This window comes from Thamnophis elegans, chromosome 5, assembly GCF_009769535.1.
Source record: "Thamnophis elegans isolate rThaEle1 chromosome 5, rThaEle1.pri, whole genome shotgun sequence".
NCBI classification, from domain to species: Eukaryota; Metazoa; Chordata; class Lepidosauria; order Squamata; family Colubridae; genus Thamnophis; species Thamnophis elegans.
The window spans coordinates 37220707-37246234 of NC_045545.1; the positions used below are offsets into that span (position 1 = coordinate 37220707).

At 40.0% G+C, this 25528-nt stretch overlaps 1 protein-coding gene across 1 annotated transcript in view; it reads left to right on the plus strand.

Annotated features, from left to right (window-relative positions):
• The window catches only part of TRABD2B (TraB domain containing 2B), a 312957-nt gene that overhangs the window by 250059 nt on the left and 37370 nt on the right, over window positions 1-25528 (plus strand). The window lies entirely within an intron of this gene.

Genomic DNA, 25528 nt, shown 5'->3' on the forward strand with positions numbered 1-25528 from the left:
ATTTTTGTATGTGACAGATAAGAATTCAGTGTTTTATCATGCTCCCCTGGATTTAGTTGCTGGTTGCAACTATTATTATTCTCAGTTTTAGTTAAGCTTTTATTTGTTTCAAATATTTTTTTAAAAAAAATAGATTGGATGAGCGCTTGTGAAACATTTCGCTCATTTTCCTGCATAGTATTAAACTTGAAGAGTTTAGATTAGTCATCATCTTTCTGCCTTCATCAAGAGATAATGAGTCTGGCCTGTTAATGAATCAAGATTGTTAAGTTCTTGAAAAGAACTGTACAGAGGTTACAAATGCTTAAAAAAGAAGCAATTGCTGATAAAGATTTAGCTAGATTGTATAGGGTGACCAGATGTCCCGCATTTGGCGGGACAGCCACGCCTTTTCATAATATTTCCTGCGTCCCGGGCCATTCCCAAAAGATCCCACTTAATTTTGGCACCTTCGACTCGCTCCCCTGCCCATCCGCTGCCGCTCGCATGGGCGGGGTAGCGTACTGAGTGAGCGGGCGGATGGGCGGGGGAGAGAGCTCACCTTTCCAGCCCCACTTCCGGACAAGCCATGGGAAAGCCTCCGTGAAAAGAGCCACCTGGGGCCGCTGCTTCTTCTCCGAACTCAGAGTGACGGGTGGGGCAAGTGAGCGGGCGGATGGTGGTGGGATCGCCGCCCGCTGCACTGCAGCTGACTCGCCCCGGGCCAGGCGGGCTGGGAGGCTTTGGGCATCCGGGCGGGAAGAGCGCAGAGGAAGGCAGAGCGGCACTCGACGTGACTCTGCTACTTCTGCTGGAGGAGCCCCTAGATAGGGGTGGCGGGGTGGAGCAAGGGAGCGCAAGCGGCGGATCCCGGGCTCATATGCAGACGGAGCTCTCCAGGCACAGGAGTGCTGGAAAAGTGCTCCGCTCATGCACCCACCGGGACGGAGCACGCTTGCTCGCTCCAGCCCTGCCTGCTGGCACGCTAAAGTGCCGGCATGACTTTGAAGTGCTGGCTTGCCGCTTGCCTTCCACGTTGGCCCATGCGGAAGGCAATCCAGCCCTTCAAAGTCATGCCGGCACTTTAGAACTCGGCCGCCATTCAGCGAAACATATTTCGCTGAATGGCGGCCGAGGGGCATGCTAAAGTGCCGGCATGACTTTGAAGGGCTGGCTTGCCTTCCAAGTCAGCCCGCGCGGAAGGCAAGCAGCACTTCAAAGTCATGCCGGCAGTGGGAAGCCTTTGCCGGCCCTACACCAGTTCTGAAGTTGCTTTCCTTTCTACTAAAGCCCCCGCTCAGCAAAGCAAGTCCGGGGAAGTCCTTTGCGCTGGCTAGAAAAGGTCTGCCGCAAACTGGGAAGCTGACGCACCCCCCTCCTCTCTGCCCCTCCTCCGCAACCCCGGATACCCTCTGCCGCCGTGCCGGAAGCATGGGAGCGCTCACCAGCCGGCAGAACGCCGGAGTGGAAGAGGTGGATGTCCCGTCCAATTCCCTCTACAGATACCCCCCCGAAATCTGGTAAGATGGAGCGAGCAGGGTGGGGTGGGGGAAATATGCGAGAGGTTTGCGGGGAGTCCCGCATGGCAGGGTTTTGCGCGCACTCCATACTCTGAGTTGAGAGAATGGCGAGCAGCGGCTGCAACCCCAGAACTCGGCTAGGCGAGAGCTTTAAGGCGAGCAGCGGGACGGACCCTTGCTGTCAAAAGGCTGTGCCTTTTCGCAGCCGTCCCGTCATTCTCCCGCCAGTGGGGCTGCTCCTGTGACGGGGTCCCCCCCCCATGGCTGCAAAGGAGTTTCCCGAGAGTTTTAGAGGGTCAGGAGTACGACCCTCATTGCAACGTCACCCTTTGCAAACTCCGGCTGCTTGGGAGGGTGGTTATTTATTTATTTATTTTCTTCTTGCTTCCACTTTCTTGCCGGCATGCAAGGATTGTGGTGGTGGCTCGGATGGAAATAGTGACATTTGTGGCATCGCGCTTGGGGTTAAAAGCTGCTTTTCGTTCGCGGCAGCAACTGCTCTTTGAGAATTCTTGAAAAAACAGGACTCCCTCACGCAGTCCTGAATTGAGGTCCATCTCCCTCCACCCCTAATTAAATAGCCCCTGGTAAATTCTTGCCTGTCCTGTGCCACTTGGCATGCCTGCCTGTTTAGTTGTTACTGCGCTGATTGCATTCTAAAATACCCCATCTATCTTCCGATGTAACATTTAACCATCCCTGCTGCTAATGAGAGTTCGCCCCTTTGCCCGCCGAGTTGGAGTCGGCGATGGGACGCGCGTGGTCGGTCGGTGGCTCACTCGCTCACTCCTCCCAAAGCGGTGCCAGCAGCAATGGGATATGCTCGGGGAAGGGAGAGCCAGAGCCACCTGCCCGGATTTGTGCTCCAGCCGTCGCCACTGCTTCTGCTACTGCTGCTGCTGCTGCAGCCACCAGAGACTCCTTCCCCTCCGCCGTCCGCATGGGGTGGGGAGTGAGCATGCGAAAGGAGAAAAAAGGAAAGGGAGACGGCTCCAGGAGCCAGTGACCCGTGGGAGCACCGGAGGAACCGGCAGATGCTATAGCTGCTTTTCGCTTCTCTGCCTCTTCCTGGGGATCATGGAGGAATCTTGGTCTGGCATCATTGAGGAGAACCCGCCACGTGCCTGTTTCAAGGCTCATCACTACCCACCACTAGAAGATGGGGAGGGTAGCCTGGGTCTTCTCGGGCCAGGATCGGACCTTCCTGGCTGCCTTTGCCGCTGCTGCCGCCGCCGCTGCTTGGCAGGTTCTCCTCAATGATGCCAGACCAAGATTCCTCCACAATCCCCAGGAAGAGACGGAGAAGCGGGGCAGAGAGAGGAAAGGAAGCTGCAGCCGAAGGGAGAGACGCTTGCTACGGTCCCCTGCTAGAAGCCGCCAAGGGCTGCGTCCACCGCTCATGGGAGGCTCGTGGGATGCACACACACACGGCCCCGCACACTCCCTTCCCTTCCACAGCTGGCTCCCTTCCCTAAATCCCTAAAGGCTCCGCTTCACGGGAGCCAATACTGCCCGCCTGCTTTCCTTCCTCTCCGTTGTGCTCCGAGCTCCGCCTACCACACAACACTGTGACCTTTCCTCTGACAGAAATGTAAGGAAGTGCGGAGTGATGGTCTCAGCTGCAGGAATGCGCTCGTCAACTTTCCTTTGTTGTCCCCGAGCGTTTAACCGGCTCCTGACTGATTCGTTCCCTTCGTCTGAGGCACAATATCGTATGAATAATTCGTTGCAACGGCTTAGTAGTTTATCAACAGGTTTTAGCCAAAACGGCGGCCTTGGTTTTTTTGATGGTTTTAAAGATGCTTTCCAGCCTAAGCGGTGTTTTCAATTGTATTATTTTCGGTGCTGGTTTCACCCGATAAATACAGGGAGGGTTGCTGTCTCTAGAGACAATTCGCTTTCAAAAAGTGCTGACGTTCACAATTAAGATGGCTGTTCCTGTCACATAAGCTACCTGTGTTATCCTCAAGGTTTCCTCAATTTTGTGGATACTGCACCATCATCGCTAATTTGGAATAATATTGGCTTGTTTATGTTTAACTCTGCCACATGATTGAACCGCAGGAATTGTAGCAGCTCAAGAGTGAATATTTTTCCCCCTGGGGTAGCTTGTTTCCTTTAATCTTATGCCTAGCATTATTGCTGCACTATGGCAGGAGTCTGCTTGCTTTATTTCATTTAAATAACGTTATAAATTGTCCCCAGGAAATATACACCCCTTTCATTATAGTGCAAGAATTTTCATTTCATTTTCATTTTTATTCATATGATAAACTTAAATTCAGACTTTCTGGTGTACAATAATCTGAATTTAAACACTGACAGTGTTTAGGGAGGTGGCTGGAGTCCCAGGTAAGGAATGTGATGTGGGGGGGAGGCATGGGGGGGTGGTTAGTGCAGGTGGTGGGTGAAGGCAGGGAAGCTAAGGGAAGCAAGATTAGTGCTTTAAAAAACAAACCAATACCCTAATTCACCATTAAGGGTTAGATGAAACAATCATAATAGCTTCAAGACATAAGATTTATCAGAAACTTTGAGAAAGTAGGCTAAGAATGTAGAAAGTCTGCATGGTCCGTCCATCCATTGATTTTGATCACATGACCATGGAGATGCTACAACATTTAGAAGTGTAAAAACTTGTCATAAGTCACTTTTTTCAGTGCTGTTGTAACTTTAAATAGACACTAAATGAACTGTTGTTGAGTCTAGGACTACCTGTAGTTTCAAGTGTTTGTATTGTCTTTGTGTGCATCTTTTTGGTATCTCAACATTAAATAATAATATAGAGCATTCACACCTAAATTTTAAGAAAATAGCTTATGGACAGTAGAAAAGCTATTGACATTAATTCCTACAGTCTTATATTATTAGTTAGCATAATTATTATATATTTAACTACTTCAGAGTAAGCCTTAATTATTCCATAATTGATTAGGGGTAATTTTGTTGGAATTTTTTTTTCAACCTGGTCTATTTCATGAATACTTTGCAGGGAAAAATCTGACTTAACCTTTATTTTTTAGATATATATTCCTTTTTTCCATTTAGGAACTCAAAGCATCACCTCCTTTCTCCCATTTTTCCAAAATACTTTCATGAAGTATGTAGAGCTAACAGAAAATGACTTGCCCCAATCCCCCAGCAGAGCAAAAGAAAACTTGAAGATGAATTTCTCTATTGTATTTCTACTCTTCCATCTTAATTATCATACTCCCTCTCTGGTAGAGCGCTTTTAGACATTGTTTGTAATTCCAGAAGAGGAATCTTTTAAATTTTGGGAGAATATTCTGGCTATTTCGCAAATAGGGATTTATCCTTTCATTAATAGATTTTGTGACATGGCTGGTCACAAAATTTTCTTGCTCAGAAAGAAAACTCTTACAGCCTCTAGCAGGTGTCAGATGTGGGAAGTCAGGCTCTGCTCTATTCTCAACCACAGAAACTCAATACAGTAGGTGACTTTGGTTATTCCTCTATCTTCACTTAGCTTAACTCAGAAGGTGATAAAAAATTGGAGGAGATGGTACCATGCAGGCCACCTTGAGTTGGGGGGGGGGGAGCAGGATATATATTTAATTAATACATAAGGTAATAGCTTGTAATTTCATACTGACATTTCTATTTTTATAAATCTTTGCTCTGTGCATTTATTAGCCAGAGCACATTTATTCCTTTAGAGTACTATACTATTCTGTTCATTTGTCCAATTTCCTCTCCCAGCTTTCATTCAAAAGTTCCTGGTGTACATAAACTTTTACCTTCAGAATAAACCTATCTACCTACCTACCTACCTACCTACCTGTCATCTATCTATTGAAAAGTAGCAACAACTGACCCTACATTAGAACAATTGAGGCTGTATATTGAAACTGCCAAGTAGGAGTGTAACAACTTTTTTATTCTATTGATATGCAACAAACATCATCACTTTAGTGACCAAAGTTACAATGGCATTGAAAAAAGTGACTGATGACCATTTTTCACACTTAACGACTGTTGCGACCATTTTTCACACTTAGCGATCGTTGCAGCATCCTCATGGTCACGTGATCAAAATTTTGTTTGGCAACAGATTCGTATTTATGCTGGTTTCAGTGTCCTCGGGTGACCTTTTGACAAAATATAAATTTTTTAATCAAGCCCCCCCCCCCCCCGGTCAATGGTGTCCCTCTTTACCAATCTGAAAATGTGGTCACCTTAAGATTGTAGGACACTACTTCCTATTTTAAAAAATGAGAAATATGAAAAATTGGAGAAGGGGTGGGTTCCAGCAGTCACTACTGCGGGTTTGCTCGTGGCTGTGCCACTTGCGTGCATGTGCAGTACAATAAAAATTGTTCTGCGCATGCAAAAAACAAGATGGAGGAGAATCAGTTCGGGGACATGGCAGGCCTGGGTCATTGCCAGTTCCAGCAACCCAGGCTGCCAAACCACTACCGTTTCAGCCGAACTGGTCCAAACTGGTAGAAACCCACCACTGATTTGGAGGTAAAATAAGCCAGTTATCTATTATATATAATAGTAGTGATATTTTTTAAAAAATGATATTGTGTGTGGTGGAGATTTCCTCTATGGTGATATGATGGAATGTAGTGAGGACCTGGATGCCCAAGAGGGTGGGTTACATTCTAGAAGAATAAGAGTCAACGTAGATATCATGTAAGAGAAAGAGGATGAAGACAGCCCCTCCCTAATAGTTCACACAATATACAGGTGGTCCTTGGCTTATGAATACAATTGAGCCCAAAATTTCTGTTGCTAAGTGAGACATTTGTTAAGTGAATTCTGCCCCATTTTAAGACCTTTCTGGCCACAGTTGTTAAGTGACTCTGACTTCCCCATTGATTTTGGTTATCGAAAGGTTGCAAAAGGGATCACATGACCTTGGGACACAATGACAGTCATAAGTGCAAACCAGTTAACCAAACATCTGAATTTTGATCACATGATCATGGGGATGCTACAAAGTTCATATGTGTGAAAAATACCCATAAGTCGCTTTTTTTCAATGCTGTTGTAACTTTGAATGGTCACTAAAATAACGGTTGTAAGTCAAGGACTACCTGTACTGTATATAAAGAGTCGAATCTTCAGTATGGCAAGGTTTTATCTATTGGTACAAAACAATAAATAACTCAGCTTGGAAGAACTGCTTCATGTCATTTTTGGTTTGGGGCTTCACCGGTTGTTTGTGTAGTCAGTAATATTACTTCAAAACATATCTTTCTTAGTTACCACCTTTCTCCATCTATAAGCAGGAAATGTTTCTTTATAATAATACACTGATAATTCTAAAGTGTATCTTTAAATGATATTACTGGTGACTGACTTTTTGCCAATACAATTACTTGGCTTGACCCAAGTAAGATTATGGTGTTCTATTTTAGCAGTAGATGCCAGGCCATGAGGGCTCACTGGTGGGTTCCCACCGGTTCAGACCGGTTCGGCCAAACTGGTTCGACGAATCGTGCACACGAAGCGTGCACCTACAAGCAAATCGGAAGTAGTGACTGCTGGAACCCACCCCTGCTGATGCAATGGATTATAGAGCTGAATCATAAATTGGGTTAGGCCTTCATTCAAACCAATCTCCATGGAAACAAAAAGCTGGTCTACCATTGGCAAGCAATAGATGAAGCATTAGATGACAACTAATTTTCATTTCCTGCAGGCAATGTGTGCTTCCCTTAGCATTTTGGAAGCGTTTGCTGAAAAACAGACTATTGCCTGCCTGAGAAGTAATTTCTTGCAGGCTTACAAAGCACCATCTTGTAAAAAGTATCCCATTAGCGCAAAGTGGAATCAGATTTAAGTCTAGGAGTATGTCCTCTGCTAATTTTACTGTTGCTGAGCAGGGATTTGGAATGCCATGCTAGAGCAGAATCCAAAATTTCACAGCTGGCAACTGCATTTCTTCTGAAGCGAAGCAAAAGGAACAATCTCAAATTTAGAATATTGACAGAAAATTGGACCAAAACAAAACAGTTTGGAAACTTTATTCAATAAGACCTTACAATGAACTCCAACTAGCCTTCATTTTTATGGGGTGCAGTAATCAGGAGGAGCAGGTAAGATAGAGAACATTTTGAAACGACTTCTACATTGCATGTGGAATGCTAGCTAGTCCACAGCATGTATTCTGGCCTGGTTCCAATCCTGAAGTTTCCATTTTATTGTTCACCTCTCATAATACAGCATCTTTCTACTAGAGGGACAAACCTCCTTCATGTATATCCACCTAGAGTATCAGGTTTCTATGAACAGTTCTACCCTGGGAGAATGAGATGATCACAAACACTTGCACCAAGTCACCCTCCCTCCCTCCCAAACTGAAAACAGATGCTGTTTATTGAGCAGCATCATTTCAATAAAGCGTGGAAAAGAAATCTGTGCAAAAAGTTTGTTCTTCTTTGGTCACAGCTAATGTAAGCCATGCAGCAAAGAAAACAAATGGTAATTCTATCATCTCTTTATTGCCGGGATATAGCATAAAAGATAAAAAAGGCCCCAGTAGTACCAGAGCCATTGATTTATTGGTTAAATAGACCGACCATTGTTTATCACTGCAGAGTTTCATTTGTTGGTTAAAGACAACAGCAATAATGTCATCACCTCGATCACCTCGAGTAAAGTATTTAAAAATTAACAGGTTTCAGAAGGGGAGATCAATGAGTGGGACATAAATCTTAAAAAGACTAGTTTATCACCTAAAATAGCAATAGCACTTAGACTTATATATCACCCTATAGTGCTTTACAGCATTCTCTGAGCAGTTTACAAAATCAGCATATTGCCCCCAACAATTGTGGTCCTCATTTTATTGACCACATAAGGATGGAAAGCTGACTCAACCTTGACCTGCTCAGGATTGAACTCCTGGCAGTAAGCAGAATCAGCCTGCAATATTGCATTCTAACCATTGTGCCACCACAGTTCTTTTACCAAATTAGAATTATTGTTTGTCATTTGTTCTGGTATGGTACTGGAGTCTAGAAGAAAAATATCTCTCTACAGTATTGTCTAAATAGCCACTTGGGAAGAATTAAATTATCAGAACAAATAGTGTGTGTGTGTGTAGACAGTATAGTCTATATATATACATACGATAGATAGTATTAAAACATTACATGTAGATTAGACCAGTGGTCCCCAACCATGGGTGAAATGCTATCGGTTCAGGCCGGTTCCCCCGAACTGGTAGTAAAAAATGCTTAACAAAGTAAAAAAAAAAGTTCTGACGATCAGCTGTGCTGCATGATGGTAGGAACTTTTTTAAACTTTTTTTTAGCATTTGGGGTTCGCTTTTGTTCCCAGGAGACATCGCTGAGGCCTGCTAGGCTCAAATGGAGTAGGAGTGGGGTGGAGGTGCTGCAAAAGAGATGGGGGGAGGGAAAAGGGAGAGGATGGAAGGACCACAAACCTGGCACTAGACACATCTTCAGAGGATACCTTGAAACAGCATAGCAATCCAAGGCTGGAAGAGACCTGGAGGTCATCTAGTCCAATTCCCTGCTCCAGCAAGACATTATTAAAGTGAATTTCTGTCTTTTGACCCTGCAGTCACATGAATACATAGTCATGCTCATGCAGTCACATGAACCCCACCAAGCCACACCCACAGAAGGAAAAAAATTAGATTTCACCACTGTCCCCAACCCCTGGTCTGTGGACCGGAATTGGTCCATGGCATGCCAGAAACTAGGCCAAGAAGCCCAGTTTCTGGAATGCCACAAGCAAACAAGCAAATCCCCATCCTCAGGATACAAGCACCACAAAATCCTCTCCCCACAGAATTGGTCCCTTTTGGAGTCACAATGTGAAACACACATTGAATATATCCATTTTCCACTCCAAACTCACAATGACCTATCCTTAACCCTAAGTCGATTTTTCCGCAAATGAGATTTTCCCATATATTTTACCAGCAAATTTAGATAAGAGAGGCTTAAAATGTATGTCCTCTCTTAACCATAGCCCAAGGGCTCTGAATGCATGGGCTCTGAATGCATTGGCAATGCCCGTTTTGCTATCTGAATTCACACTGACCTAACCCTAACCTTAAGTGGATTTTCCGCCAATGGGATTTTGCAATGTGTTTTGCTAGGAAACTTAGATAAGGCAGGCTCGGAAAGTATGCACTCTCCCAAACATATCCATGGGCTTCTGATCCATTGTCAATATTCATTTTCATCTCCAAATTCACAATAACCTCACCTTAACCCTAACTGGATTTTACTCCAGTGGGATTTTTCCATATATTTTCCAGAGAATCGTAGATAAGACAGGCTCGAAAAGTGTGCATCCTCCTAACCATATCGAAAGGCTACGAATGTATTGGCAATGTACATTTTGCTCTCCAAATTCACAATGATCTAACTCTAACCCTCTCCCTAAATAACCCTAACTCTAAGTGGATTTTCTGCCAATAGGATTTTTTCCTGTGTTTTGCCAGGAAACATAGATAAAGCAGTCTTGAAAAATGCACCCTCCTAATCGTACCCATGGGCTCTGAATCTATTGTGATGTCAATTTTGTTCAGGGAATTCATGGAGACCTAACCCAAACCATAATTGGTTTTTCTGCCAATGGGATTTTCCCATGTATTTGCCCTGGAAACATAGATAAGCATTAGAAATTCATGCTTCCTGTGTTAGAATTCCTTGGAGTTGTGAGAGATCTATCGTATGGAATCCTGAAAATAATTGGAGCCCCCCTGTTTAATTAGATTCAGTCAAACCTGTAGGATTGTCACATTAACCATTTTCTCATTTGAAGAAACCTTTTTTCTTTCCTACATGAATTCAAAAATCCATGGATGGGTGATGCAATTCATGGATATAACTGCAGCTACCCAGAAAGAGGTCTCATAATTCTGTTGTTGAAAATGTGATACTATCATTTTATAAGACATTATAAGACATGCTGGGATTTGCAGTAGATTTTTTTTCCCTGCAAGAGATTCAATGTGTCATTTTGCAACATTTCTTGGTCATTCTTCATCGACATCCCTGGTCAGAGTCAGCTATGCTTGAGGGCTTCCTTAAAAAGAATAGGGGTGGGTTGCAAAAAAAAACCCAACTCTCTCCCCACACCAATCTGACATTCTAAGAACTTATATGTAACTTATATGTATATGACCACTTTGGCAGGAAGGGAACAGTGCTCCGTATGCCTTTGGACAGCACTGGCTCTTGGGCTTTGAAACGGAGATGAGCATCACACTTAGATCCGGAAACAACTAGCATGCATGTGCGGGGGAACCTTTACCTTTACCTTACTTGAGGAAAAATTAATGTCTACTTTCAAAGAAGAAGAAATCTGTTAACAGTCACCCTGTAAAGCTTCTTTAAAACTAAGAAAGTATTGTAATTGCAGCAGATGTAATAGAATACTTCATTTTAATAATGTAACAGGAGTGTGCTGGATCTTCACTAAAGTTGTATAAGAGATTAGGAAACGCATTTCCATAAATGGAAAACCCTGGTCTTGAGGATAAAGAGGAGACTGCTGCAAAGAGTTAACAACATTCAAATGTCTGAAGTGTTTGTTTTGGTCAGACAGGCATGGAAAATTCATCCATAAAATTTAATACAAACAACATCCAACTGTCATATTTCTCTTGATACATGTTTTGCATGCAAACTTTTAAAGATATATCTGCTTGCACTAATTAAAGTTTTATTAACATTGGTTTATCTAAATAACTTCCAAATCAAATTAGCTAATTGACTCATTCAGGACTTTGGTCAGCTGCTTGTAGGGCAGATCGTAGTTCAAAACCTGAGCACTCTATTAGAAATGTCTTTAAAAGTACATAAATTTCTGCAGCCATGTCTAGTATGTTCAATATAATGGATGTTTCAGCCCTCACAGATAAACCAGATAGGAAACATGACCAGATGAGCTAATTCTACTTTGTTGTTAGACTACATTAATAGAATCGTGCAAGTCTGAATATACAAATCTCTCACTGATACTTTTAAAACTCTGATACATTAGGGTGGATTCTTCTTAAATTTCTTTCTTTGTGTCAAGTGCCAGGAAAATCAGGAGATCCAGACAGTTCAATTGAGTGTAAAGTTTTTATTGTAAGCTTGAGCTCTCTGCAAAAATCTGAATTACTACTGGCCAAGGGAAATTAACGGAAGATAAGAGTAGAAGAAATTTCAAGGGGAGCTGGTTGGTCTTAGATCTCTTGTGGGCATGAAGGGACTCATGACTGATGATGTGTTTGATCCTTCCCTCAACTTGCCAACTCCTATACTTTGTTTGTTAAGCATTTGCTGGTTCCTTCCCCTTTCTCCTGAATCACTAGGAAGCATCTCTTCCCCTTGTCCCTCAAAGCATCCGTATACCATTACATTATTATGTAATGCTATAATAAAGGTGAAATGAATATTCCTGTAAAGGGACAATGTGGAAGCACTTGACCCACTCTCTGTATAGAGGGAGATTTTCAGATAATGCCAAATAATTTTCCAATTGAAACCCCTGCCCCTCTCATTTTTGTTACATTTTGAACAATCTTTCCAAACTTTACTATGACTCCTATCATCTTGATTTTTCTCCAAATGCTTCTATGCCCCAAAGTCATTTATTACATGAGTGGAGTTCTACACTGTTATGCCAGATGAACTCAGATTTCATTTAGGGATAACCCATAACACTGCGTTCCAAGCCTAATCTCCAAAATCTGCATTGAAGTATACCACATTCTCATGTTCATATAAATTGGAAAGATGTAAAAAATCTCAAAAAGAATGAGTCAGAGTCTGAAAATCATATTGTATGGCAATGAATATGTGATTGGATTCCATGCAGAAGATTAATCTGGGCTATATTAGTAGTAAAGGAATCATATGCTAATGCCTTGGATATTCAACCAATTGGAAAATTGGAAAATGATTTGCAACTCACAAGGAAGATTATTTCAATTTATTGGATTCAATTACATGGACATTACATTAGTTTGATAAAAGAATTGTTAAGATACATTGTTGATAAATAAGTGGGATCGGTTGGAGAAGTAACAGCTTCATCACAGCTATACATTCTATACTGGGAAAGGGAGACAAAGGGAGAGAAACTTATTTGATTAATTGCTCTTTTCACTGCAATAGGTTTATCTTCCTACACTCATTCACATCTCTATATTCATTTCATAATACAATTAAACCAGCTTTCTGCCATCATGTAGTGAATCCTTATAGTATGTTATAAATATGTAGTTTTACTTCAATAGGGAATCCTTTTCTTCCAGTTTGAAAGTCCAGAAAATGTTCGTAAATTATAGTGGATAGGGAATAGAACTTTAAAATTACCTTTTCATTCAAATTACGTGTTTACTAATTGTACTAAAAACCTTTCCAGATGTTATAGCAACAGCACAAATGTTAGGGATGAGAGTATTTTCAGAATAAATGTATTTTCATCTCCCCATCTGCATGTTTCATCTACTTATGGAATTACCAAATTTTCTCTTCGTCTCCTTCCTTTTAATCAGTGCAATTCTGCTGATTTTGCAAGATTTCTTATTCATTAAAAAAAAATCCACCAAAAGAAGAAACAGTTTTTTTTATAAGGAAGAAAAGATTTGTATGCATACTTTGGAATTATAGAAAATATGCAGGTAGCATGAAATATTCAGTTTAACAATATGGGCTGGTTGTAATATCACATATTTGTACTCCATAGTTAAAAATTAGATTTTGGGTTGGCAGAATTTGGGATATTCTGGGTCTCTAAGGTCCAGGAAGAACAATAATTCTTCCTGAACATTAAGCTTGATTATCATCTTTTGGGGATTAAATAAATGAGTTTGCTTGACACACTTTGAGAAGAGCTGATCTTTGTTGGAAACTCTCATTCTTGTGAACCCACATGATTGATAGACAATTCAGTGTATCAAACTTATAAAAACTGAAATGAGCTAAGAATTTCCCAGCTGAGAAATAGCCAAACAACCAGGGCATATGTGTCATTAAAAAGAGTTAATATTTTGGCAACAAAAAGTATACATACATATCATCAGTGTTTAAGGGGAAAAAATGTCATCTGGCTTATTTCATTTTTATACTCAACTAATTTGCAAGTAACACATATGATAACATCCAGAATTTGTGCATGCCATTCACTTGGACTTTATTTTTCTTAAAGCAACTGATTTTCTTATATTCATTTAAACTTTTCCTTTTATTTAAAAAGAAAGATCATTGGCACTTCTGATTTGATGGTTGTATTTATCATCTTTGAAATTCAAGTGTATAGCCAAAATATAGAGTAGTATTATCATGGAAGGAAACTATAATTAGTTAAATGATACGGAGATGGATTATTAAGGCTAGTGGCCAACCATGTGGCGCACAAACTTTATTCTGATTTTGGAAACAGTTAAGAGCTGCTTATCTAATAATCCAGAGATAGTATAGAATTGTGTTTTCATGCACTTCTTCCTCATGCATTCTGAGTTCACTTCAGTTGTTGAATTGATGAGCTTATGAAAACATATACTTCGTATTTTATACCTCTGTGCCAGAGGTGGGCTGCTGGGGGTTCGTAGGGGTTTGGGAGAACCCCTACCTAAGATTCTGTACAGTTCAGATAACCCCCAAATCCCACTCCTGGCTGGGCCTGTCCACCCCACCTTGCCCCTCCCAGGAGTACCCACGTGGCCCATTTTGGATACATGTAAGTGCAGGGCATGCGAGGAGACTCAGGGAGGGCAAAAAACAGACCTACTGGAAGTTCAGGAAGTTCCAGAGGACTTCCGGAGTTTGAGGGGGCCTTTTTTGCCCTCCCGGAGGCTTGAGAAAAGCCTATCCCTGCTCTGTGCCATGCATTTTAGCCAATGCAAACCATCAATCTTTCACAAAGGAGATTGGAGAAGCATACCTAGCCTGTTTTAAAGTGGCTTGTTATTTACTCATTTTGTTGGAAGGGTTTTTTTTTTGTTCCTTTATTCTAGATTATTTAATGAATAGATCCAGTATTAAGATTCCAAACTGTCAATTTGCACTGTAGAGAAGAACCCTTTACTTCCTCCGATCTTCCCCAAGGAGTCTGCTGTAATTTTAGAAACAATAGGTATTGGTCATGCAACAATGTAATCTGCTATTAAGAAGCATTGAAGCAGCCTTTGATAACTGAGGGCACATTGCCTGTACTTGCTAGCCCCATGGTTAATATAATTATCCCCTTATTTCTCAATGGCCAATATGTATAGCATATCTAATGACAGAAAATTTGCAAGAAGAACAATTGTGAATCCAACTCTGATTCTACTAATCTTAACAAGCTTGCAACTAAATGAATGAATTTAGGCATAGATAATTCCACCTGAAGGGATGTGGTGGGTCAGTGGTGAAGATGCTGGGCTTGTCGATCAGAAAGATCGGCAGTTCGATGGTTTGAATCCCTAGTGAGTCCCATTACTTGTCCCAGCTTCTGCCAATCTAGCAGTTCAAAAGCATGTCAAAAATGCAAGTAGAAAAATAGGAACCACCTTTGGTGGGAAGGTAACAGTGTTCCGTGTGCCTTCAGCATTTAGTCATGCCAGCAGGGGTGGGTTTCAACCGGTTCGCGGCGGTCCCTGCGAACCGGTTGGTCGGCGAACCCGGAAGTAACTAACTTCTGGGAACGGCGAAGGGCCCACCCGCCCGCCTGCGTTCCTTACCCGGTTTTGATGAGTTCTGCGCTTCCACGCATGCGCAGGATGCATACAGCACCTGCGCGATCCTCCAGGAGCAGCTGGAGCATCGCACAGACGCTAGTACACATGCGTGCGCTGCGCGTGTGCACGAGGACACCGCTGGCCCCGTTCCAACCGAACCGGTTGGAACGGGGCGAGAAACCCACCCCTGCATTCCAGCCATATGACCACAGAGATGTCTTTGGACAGCGCTGGCTCTTCAGCTTTGAAACAAAGATGAGCACTGACCCCTAGAGTCTGGAACAACTAGTATATATGTGCGAGGGGAACCTTCCACCTGATACATAGGACTATAAATTGAAATCTTTTCAATTCAGAATTCAACAAAGCATTCATATTTATTTAGGGTTTACCTTGCTCAGTATGGAATGTTCAAATAACAAAAAATGTACATACATACATACATACATACATACATACATACATACATACATATATATATATATATATATATGTCATATTTATGCTGATAAATAAATAAAGGGAGACTAATATAGATCTATTTCAAGCTATTTAACTCTCATCAGCTAGCCATACCCTATGTTGGGAATCGAACCTGTACACACATACATACATACATACTTACATACATACATACACACACACACACACACACACACACACACACTGTGATGTTCTCAAATTAACACTGTTCAGAGACATCCCTATGTCTTCATCAGTAAATGTAACAAGCCTAGCATGGAAAACCATATTTTTTTTTATTTTCTAGTTAAGTACAAACTGGTTTCACCTTTGCAGAATAATTCTTCTTTCATCCCTAGACCTATTGATTACAAAGAGATCTTCCTACCAGGCAAGTCTCCTGTACCACAGTTTTAAGCAGGAAAAAAAATCCAAAAATATGCCTTTTGACTCTTTGTTTCCTTCTCAAGGGTATTGCCATTTTGATGCTGCCTAGAAACAATAAAACATAGCTCCCTTTCAAGAGTGTTTCTGCTTTCTTGTTTTACTGTTTAAAAAAGTACACATATAAAACGTCACGTCCAAGTTCAAGCTAACTGAATACAGTTCATATTCTGAATTTGCTAGCTATTCATGTGCTTCAGAATTCAAAATGTAAAACTTCCTCGCCGGGCAGTTTCTGAAGTCCCTCAATTTGTGGCATTAAAAAATGTCTGTGTTTTCTGTCCTGTCTTGTCCCCCAATCTCTGGAGCTGACAGCGCTGAGTAGGAACCCTTCCGCTTAACATTTCTGTTTTTCTTAAGACTTGCCAATCATGTCATTTGCCTTTGCCCAAAGTTTGTTGTCTTTGCAGATGGTCACAGTATGAGCTACCAAAAGCTTCAGTGAGTCTGACAAGAGATTCTGTTAACCTAATTCAGGATATGACCTGCCATCCAAACAGAGCACAAAGGGACTTTTCAAAGACCAGTTGCTAGCCCTGATATTTCATTTCATAGGTTTCAATTAATCTGTATTTATTGCCACTTATCTTACATGGCTAACAATATCAAGAGTTTCGAGAGTGCTTTTCATGTCACACTGGGTCAATTAAGAAGCTACTTAAAATATTTGCAAAACTTTTCATCCAAAAGTTGGCTGTGCTTCCTGCTTCTTACAAATATGCTTTAAACAAACACGCTCCTTATGAGGAATGCCTCAATTTGCCCTGGATATCTTTAGAGATCCTTGAATAATTTCTTTTAGTATTGCACTTTTTGTACTTATGGTTTAGAGAGAACAAGTAGAATTCATACATATAACAGAGGATGCTTTGAAGACTTGAAAAGTGGGAAGGTCAGACACAATATAGATTGTAAGCAGAAGGAATCTCAGTCTAGAAAAATAAATATGAAACCCATACCTTTTCACCAGGAGCCATATAGTTCTCTGTTCAGCACTATACCAACATACTGTACCTGTTATGTGTTCTTTTATTCTCTGTGGAAATATACTTTATTAAAACTACACTCATTGTCAGATACTGAAGCTATATTACAGTACATATTTTCAAGGAGTATTAAAATTAGATTTCAGTTGTTAAAAGTATAAAGAGGATATGTAGATAAAGAAAGATTGTGTTTATTTTAATTATGATACGATATACAGTATGTACAGGTTTATGGCTTTGTCTCTATTGTATCTTATTCTTTTCAAAAGCAACAGAAGAAAATATTGTTCATAAACATTTTAAAATGCCCTTTAGAGCATTTGCCACAACTCTGAGCATTTGCCACAATTTCACTGGCATGCTAAGCTGTCAATTGGCTGGTATAAAACCCTTTAAAAAATCCTTGCAAAACCATTCATTCTTATCTTGTGATTTTGAAATAAATTCTGTTCTTTTATAACTTAGAGGCTGCCTAATTCCAAACACTTTTAAAACCAAGAACATTAAAAAAAACTAAGAAAGAAATCATAAGACATCCAAAAGGGTGGGAGGAAAAACCTAACACAAGGAATGGCAACAGAAATATACATATGGGGAAGGTAGGTAGAGTACTAGTAAATTACTTAGTAATTATTTAGATTAACAACTGAATAACTAATTAACAACTAGGTAAAGATAAAGTTTCCCCTTGCATATATGCATATATGTACTAGTTGCTCCCAACTGTAGGGGAGGGTGCTCATCTCTATTTCAATGCCAAAGAGCCAGTACAATCTGTAGACATCTCTGTGGTCATGTGGCTGGCATGACTAAATGCCGAAGGCTGTTACCTTCCCACCAAAGGTTGTCCCTATTTTTCTACTTGCATTTTTACATGCTTTCAAACTGGGACAAGTAATGGGAGCTCACTCAGTTACACGACACTAGGGATTTGAACTGCCGAACTGCCAAACATTCTGATCGATAAGCTCAGCATCTTAGCCACTGAGCCACCACATCCCTTTCATTAACAACTAAAAGGTTGTTAATTTATATTTTAGAAATCTGGTAGAACCAATGAATTGGCAGCAGATGGAAGAGAAAAAACATCTCTATTTTCAGAGAAAAGGAAGGAAAAGCCAAAGAACTGGCTGGTGGGGTTCAGGAGAAGAGCCTTCTCTGACATTGTGCCTGCTCTCTGGAACATGTTGCCTCCTGAAGTGAGGTCAGTTCCAACCAGTGGTGGGTTGCCAATTTTTTTACTACCAGTTCTGGTGCATGCATAGAAGCGTCCAGGTGGCTGGGTAGAGGCTTCCACTGCCGCTACTACTGGTTCACCCAATCTGGGCTGAACAGGCAACAACCCACCTCTGGTTCCAACCCTCCTGACCTTCCGTAAGACTTTAAAAATGTGGCTCTGCCATTTGGCTTGGGGCATCAATGGAGGGGTTTCATATGGTGGGGGGGGGATTGATTGATTGATTAAAAATGGATCCCATCTTCTCTCCCCTCGTCATATTCCCTCATCCCCATCTTTCTAAGCTGCTTTTACATTATTGCATTTACATTGTTATAAATTATACAGTTTTATCTTTTAATATTGTAAGCTAAGTTATCGTGGTAAAATGGGCAGCTAATAAATTTTACAAATAAATTAATAAAAACTTCCTACAATCCTATTCATGTGCCTTCTTGCAACATCCCTAATCCTTCAATTTAGTCATTACACCTTATTGTCTTTCTTCCCTTGTGTAATTTCTAAATTCTATATTGCATCCACCCCCTGAATTGGTTATTAAAGTATATATGCAATATATAAAGTATATGCAGGGGGCTAGCTACTATGTTCCAGAACCTGTTAAGGTCACCACAAGCTCTTTTAAGAGTTTTTAAAATAGATAGGTTGGGTGATCCAATCGTGAAATTTGTAGTTTGACCTTAAGTCTTCCTTTGGTGTTGATAGCTACTTTTATATTTCAACCAGCGTTCCCTCTAAGGTGCGCGCGTGAGCGGCCGCGCAGGTAACAAAAAAACACCGCGCACAAGTTTCAAAGTGCAGCGCAGTGTTTTTTAATGCCTTTAAATGTGACTGAAAATATCCCCCTTCCCTCCCTTCTGAACTCTGATTTCTGATTGGTGAAATCAAGGAAGACTCTGCCCAGAGATCGATGACGCTGCAGAAGGGAGAATTCCCATTGGTCCTCTGGGGCTTGGTCAGTTCCTGGGAAAACGGGATTCGCTGGTTGTAGCCTGTGTTTCTCTGCACATCCGGGGTTTCTCAGGCATTGCCTCGTCTGAAGCCCCGTTCTGGGCTCAGCATTTTTTCTGCGATCCCTTCGCTTTGGGGAGAGAGGGAAGCAGCATGGGATTGGACTGCCTGAGCCAAAGGGGTCCACGGGATCTTGAGACTTGATTTTTGAGCAGTACCAATCCTTTCCACTCTTTCCTTTTCCTTTCTGTCCTTCTTCTAACTTCTGTTCTTTTTCCTTTCCTTTCTCTTTGCCTTTCATTCTTTTCCTTTTCTTTCTCCTTTCCTTTCTCTTTTCCTTTCCTTCTTTTCTTTTTCCTTTCCTTCTTTTCCATTTCCTTTCCTTTTTCCTCTCCTTTCTCTTTTCCTTTTCTTTCTTCTTTCCCATTTTCTTTCCTTTTTCCTTTCCTTCTTTTTTATTTCCTTTCTCTTTTCCTTTCCTTTCTCCTTTCCTTTTTCCTTTCCTTTTCCATTTCCTTTTTTCCCTTTCCTTTCTCTTTTCCTTTCCTCTCTTCTTTCCCATTTCCTTTCCTTCTTTTCTATTTCCTTTCTCTTTTTCTTTCCTTTTTCTTTTCCTTTCTTCTTTCCCATTTCCTTTCCTTTTTCCTTTCCTTCTTTTCTATTTCCTTTCCTTTTTCCTTTCCTTTCTTGTTTCTCATTTTCTTTCCTTTCCCTCCCCCTGCCCTCCCTCCCTTCCTGGGGGTCTGAGGGAGAGGGAGGGGCCCCTTTTCCTCCTTGCCCCCCTCCCAACATCTGCTCTGATGGCAATTATGGCTAAAAAAAATTCAGGTGCTCAGGCATGAAAATGTGCTGCTCGAACACTATACTTTTCTGCACACACTGAAAAAAAATTAGAGGGAACATTGATTTCAACCCATATTTTGCAGGTATAAACCAGCTCTTCCACTCATTAGATTACATTTGTATTTTCTTTATTTAGTTATGAAGTCTTTAATAGTCACAATTCTGGCAAAATATGAGACAACACTGAGCACATCTGCTTTCCTTTTGTTATTTCGGCTATGCCGCGCATAAACAGAGAATGATGGATTGCCTCTTGGTTCTTAACAGAAACATGGAAAAGACCTGGATTTAATTGTTCTGCATTTATTGCACAAAAGGAGTGAATTATGACCTATTTAGCAGCATCTCCATTGAAAGTGAATATTAGCAGTGCAGAGAACCAAGAACTGTTCGTTGCCAGAGATATAACCCTGTCAAAACTGCTCCCTCCCTCTTGCTGTGCTCCACTGGAAAAAAGCCTCATGAATGTGCTACCTCCTGCCAGTTAAAACTCAGGGTGAAATGCAAAACCAAAAGCTGCCAATAGTTATATATTTGATTCAGATGTTGTGAGATGTGTTTGGGTTTTTTTTTACAGGGTGTGAGATCAGTCAGGAAAAAGGGAAGAATGCAACAACGCAGAATGGAATTAACATGTCTATTGCTTGTAGGGAGAGTTTACCGCTCTCCCCTCCCCCCACTCCCACCTCCCATTGAAATGATATATGTTTATGATGGAAATTTAGCAGAGCTGGAGCACTGTAGATTTCTCCATAGATTTTGATTCTACCCTAGCTTTGCTGACCCTTGGCAGCTTTTATATCAAAGGGTTTGCATTCCAAAGAGATTGATTTTCCCTGAACTTACTCGCTCCAACCATTCCCCCATGCTATTCTAACTGAATAGGGGCAGATGGTCACAAAAGCTTTGAAAATAGGATCAGAACAATGAATCAAGCAGTTCTGATCCAGTTTCATGGGATCCCCCCCGCCTCCTGAAGCGATAATATGTCTGCGTATACAATGCAGAATATGGTACTCTGTCCCCCTCTTGTGGATACAAGATCATGAATAGTCAGTTGCTATATAAGGACTCAGTTTAGAAGTAAGGAAGAATGATATCTGCAGATACCAAACTGAAGGTCTGTGCGTATTCATCTAGCATCCCATTCAGCTCTCATATTTAAGGGAGCCAAGTAGATTGCAATTATTTTCCCACAAAGGTCTAGAATTCCCTGCTATTCAATGCTGTCTTGCCTTAACCTTTTTTAAAAAAAAATCAAATGGTTCGATAAATGGTTCAAGTATATCATTTTTTTTAATCATTTTTTTTCTTCCTCTTTACCTGGGTTCCTACTAGGTTTGCCATATCTCTCTGATTCTGGACTGGTTGACTTTTTTTCTGTTGTTATCCCACTCCACCACAAGTTTTAATTTTTGAAACTTGCTTGTTAGGTTTTGGACTGTTTTCAGGAATTTTTTTCCTTCAAGAAATTAAGAAGGAGCTTCCTAGTTGCATCCATATGGTCTTGTCTTTTTTAGTTCCTTTCTCTCTATTTCAACACAGAAATAATTCTTAAACCTTTTACAATACTGTATTGATCTGAATGGAACAATTAATTCCTTCCCACTCCTATAACATGCATTAACCTCTGCTTCTTGGAAGCAAAGTAACAAGATTAAATTAGAGACCTTTTCATAATACCTACAGAAGAAAAGCTATGGAAGAGTTGTTGTACAAAACCTAATTAATATTGAAAGAGTATTTTGAAATAATGGATGGGAATATGTTCTCTATGTCATTGGACATTTGTCTTCTTTGTTTTCAAACAAAAATATAATAAAGTAAATCTTTTTGGGAGGAATGGAGCATTTGATTCCATAAGGATTTGATTGAAAGATATAGAGAAGAATACTCTTAAGGTTCTGTAGAATAGAATTTCTTTTTATAGAATAGAATTTTTTATTGGCCAAGTGTGATTGGACACACAAGGAATTTGTCTTTGGTGTATATGCTGTCAGTGTACATAAGGAGAATAAAATACATTCATCAAGAATAAAAAGATACCCTTAGTGATAGTCAAGGTTACTAATAAGCTATCAAATTGTATTAGGAAACAATTAAAACAATATAAACTGAACATTTTTTATTGTAATACACTAATATTTAATATTTTAAATAAAATATTTTTATTTATAATAAGGCTCCAAGGCTTGATCTAAAATGTTCAGGCAAACATTTTGATTGTGTTATTATGACTCACTTGCCTCTGTTCCACCAAAAGTGCAAAGGTGATGGGATCCACATTGTAAGTATTTCTTAATAAAATCTGTCAACTCTCAGCCTTTGAATTGGCTTTCTATCAAAGGAGAGCTGAGATCAAACAGTATTAATTCTGTATCAAGGTTTGATACTTTTTTAAAAAATTCAACAGTAACAATGGAATTGGCACATGTAATATATCTTTGAAGTTTGGCATGGCTATATTTTTAATACCTTTTAATGACTCTTTTTAAAAATATTTTTCTTTTTTTTATTCTTGATTTTCTTTTCTTAGATTCCGTATTTTTTCTTTTTTTAGTTAGGCTAATTTTTGTTATCCTTTTAACATTCTATAATAGATATATATCCATGTGTATGCATTATTAACTTACATTATAAATATGCAACTTTTTCACAACATTCAATTGTAATGTGTTTAAAAAGCAACTAAAAAGTAAAACATATAGCATTTCAGGCACTCCCAATTAAAGAGCAAATAACATGACATTGAAAATACATTAAACAAAGCAAAATGGAATGGAATCACTAGAGAATCATTATTAAGAGTAGGAAGTCATTACTTACAGCTTCAGATTATCCAACTATCATTGTCCTCTCTTTCTTTTTTCTATCAGTAGTTGGTCTTCAAATACTTTCTTCCTCCAGATATTCCACTTTATACTTTCTCTGCACTTTGGAAAAAAAAGAGAGAAATTTATGTTCAAATTCCCCTAAAAGAAATTTGGGAAAGGACCTTCAAAGTAAACATTTAATGAGCTACCACTAGCTTTTGTGCCTTGATAGAATATCACCAATCAAATTGCTTAATAACTTTATGGTATACCTTGCCATACCAAGTTATGACTCATCTTTCTGTTGAGCAAGAATACCAGGCTTAGATAAAATCTGCTTATTTTTAGGGAAGCAAAATTAAATATGGATTAGGATGAATATGGAAAAGCCATTTTCCATACAAATGAGAGAGAGAGAGAGGAGAAGGAGAAGGAGAAGGAGAAGAAGAAGAAGAAGAAGAAGAAGAAGAAGAAGAAGAAGAAGAAGAAGAAGAAGAAGAAGAAGAAGAAGAAGAATCCTTTCATTTGGGGAGACCTACAAAGGAACTTATATTTTGGGATTGGTCTCATTGTGTAGTTTAATGAATGCATGTTGCTATCACAAAAAAATTAAGAGAACCAGAATTAATTGTTCTACCTATTCTTGGCCATTCTGCTCTTTATCACACAAATTGTAGAAGGTACCAACTACTCAACATATATTCATAGCATAGCAACTAGATGAGGACAGGAGTTCTATAATCAAGTTAGATTATTTTTCTCATCATCTGCCTGAATCCTCCTGTGTCTGATTAGCATTTGATTAAACCACTTCTAAAATGCCATGAGAGATGCAACATTAGCCATACTTTGCAAAAGTGTTTTCCTCTTCACATTGATTGTATCTGAATTAATTTCACCAAGTGCTGAAACAGGAACAATATTGATGTAACAGAATTTTAGGAGGTTGTTATGCCTATCCAGATAAGAGGGTGTTAGGGGCATCCAACCCACTAAAATCAGTCCCTCAATGATTAAGAAATGTAATTCACATTCATATGTACTGACTATACTTGGTAATTTCTGTCTTCATGGATAGCTCTAATGGAAACAAATTAGTTCTGCTTTGTGAAATAATTACATCATAGGTTAACTGATCATTTAGCTACTTATTCTTAAGATGTACATATAATAATATTTTCATGCTTAATGTAATTTTTTTTATATTAGAGTTAGTCCATCTTGAATGAGACTAAAGAGAAGGAATCTGCTGTTTTGCCCCAGGAATCCTGTACCCCATCTCAAAACTGTTTGTGTTATTTTCCAGGAATCCTGTACCCCATCTCAAAACTGTTTGTGTTATTTTCCAAAAATGGAGATAACCAAACTTTTCATGATTGGATGATAAAGTAAATGGGTTGAGAAGATGATGGAAGTAAAGGGTAGTGATATAAAGATAATGGCTATATCACTGATAGGCCTAAGATTTTTCTTTCTTTTTTTTTGCTGGGAGTTAGGGATTATTAGGCCATCGCTAAACTATTTTCAACTTGGGTGATGTTTTTTTACGCATTATATTGTCTTGCCAAAATGACCAGAAATCGAAACAAATGTGTGATTTGTGGACTGCAGATTGCCCACCCATAGCCTAGGAGATTAGCACAGATGTTCCACTTCTACTGCTTCTTTGTCTACTTTAATGCTCCATCTATTTACAGTACTTAAGTTCTATCTTCTTTATAATGGTAAGCATAATAGTTACTATGGTGATTTATGTAGCAAAGGGTCAAGATATTTTCTCCTTCCACGTCATTGTGCTTCTTCCTTGCAGTTGTTTCTGCAAACACCTGTTGCACCCTCCTGGAATAAAAAATGATAAAAGCTGATATACATATTCCATTCCATTTCTAGTTATTTTGTTTAATCATTATGCCTGATTGATTTGTTCTGGTTTAATGCCAGTGGGATATAGTTTAATCACAAATCATTTTGTCACTGCTCAGAAGAGTATTCAAAAATTCAAAATATTCAAATTGTTGAGCCTTACCCATATTAAGTGGCCAGGGTATGGCAGTAGGGATACAATTTTTTCCCCAAAAGAAAAGTTTGAAGGACTTTTTTTTTTGTTTAGGAATTGCTAATAAGTGACTCTAGATGCCTTTTGTAATCATTGAATTGTTTTAAATTCTTTGATTGCCTACTGTGGACTGTAGGTGAGCAGTAAATAAACGAGAATATTTGTAGCTCAGGGTTGAAAAGAGGAGTCCTTGGTGCTCTCTGAGTTTGAATTGTTGGCTTGCACACATTTCATTACCCAAACTAGATAACATCATCAGTGCTAGTTAGGAGTATGGTTTGCTGTTAGTTTATATTTTAGTGGCTTCCCCTATCAGTGTTGGTGAGAGTGGTTTTAGAGATTCTTTGGTTGGGTGAACAACTGAGACCTCTCTTTCCATAGTTAGAGAAACGGTGGGAACAGTGATACAGTTTTTCTCTGCCACTTTGCAGAAGAAGACTGATGGTGATTTGATACTTCTGCTGACTTCTGGTTGCAGTTCTGCAGTTTGATTCTCACAGGCTCAAGGTTGACTCAGCCTTCCAATCCTTCTGCGGTCAGTAAAATGAGGCCCAGATTGTTGCGCAAT